The sequence below is a fragment of the Zea mays genome, unplaced genomic scaffold (assembly GCF_902167145.1).
Source record: "Zea mays cultivar B73 unplaced genomic scaffold, Zm-B73-REFERENCE-NAM-5.0 scaffold_66, whole genome shotgun sequence".
Lineage (NCBI taxonomy): Eukaryota > Viridiplantae > Streptophyta > Magnoliopsida > Poales > Poaceae > Zea > Zea mays.
Window position 1 is genome coordinate 82,221 of NW_023367322.1, and position 1,355 is coordinate 83,575.

Below are 1,355 nucleotides of genomic sequence, written 5' to 3' on the forward strand. Positions count from 1 at the left end.
TGGCTTATGTTCTTCATGTAGCATTCAGATCGAATGACTCTATGAAATTACGTCGATACTTCCACATATTATGGGTAACGTAGGAGACATCCCTATTTTCACCCGGGGGTCTTAATTACCACTGCTTAGCTTCGCCTCTGACCATAAAATGAAATGTGAATAACCCGTCCTCCTCTCTTTGAAACAAGGGGCGCTTCCGGTTCTGTGCGTGCTTCAAACAATTTTGTCTTCTCCATATCTCTAGAGTCAAGAATTTTCTATGAGGAACTACTGAACTCAATCACTTGCTGCCGTTACTCAACAGTTTTCTGTTGAGGTCTATCCCGTAGAGGTAGTCAAATTGGATCAGTGATCGATTTCTAGGTTTCGTCGTAAACCTAATTGGTTACTTCCAATTACGTAAATCAATAGTTCAAACCGCACTCAAAGGTAGGGCATTTCCCATTGATATAGGAACTTTTGTACCAGAAACAATAGTATCTCCAACCCTCTGGGATGTAAAATATATCTCTGCTCACCATCCCCCCAGAAATAGTGTATGAGACAAATGTATGCATTTCGATTAGGGTCGTATTCTATGGTTACGATTCTACTCTACCAGATATGTCTTTTTGATTCCGTCGAAAATAGATTTTACGGTATAGGCGCGCCTCCCCCTCTATGCCTTGCGGTAATGATTCCTCTGGCATTACGACCTTTACCACAACGGTGCCGTCCATGGATCAATTTATTTCGTGGATTGGATTTCACTTGCCTGTCTACGGTTCCCTTGCGTGTGCTCGGGATAGGTGTTTTGTATAAATGTTTCGCCGTATTATTAAGTATTCTCCTTGAGTTCGTTTCTCTATCTAGAAGTGGAATAGAATAACCCGGTTGAAGGGTAATGATCATACGTCTGTAATGCATTGTATGTCCCAGAATAGGTCCCATTCTTCTACCCTTTCCGGGTAGTCGATGGCTATTCACAGCTACTACCTTAACACCAAAGAAGAGTTCGACCCAATGCTTGATTTCTGTCTTAGTGAATCCCGATTCGACATTAAAAGTATATTGATTCTTTCCCAATAAACGAAGACTCTTTTCTGTAAATACTGCGTATTTGATTCCATTATCGTACGATAATACTATATTTTTATTTATATTTGTTTATTGTATTATACCTTTCTATATTCTAGATATATAGAATAGAAGAATCTCGATTTGTCAAGTCTCATGATCGTATCAAGATCTATTTCAATTCGGCTCAGTCTTTTTTTTTTAGAAAAGATTGAGCCGAATTGAATTGCAATCAATTAGAGGAATAAAGAAGAATTACTGCATTTCTTAACTTATTTTTTCTCTTTCTATTTTGCTTC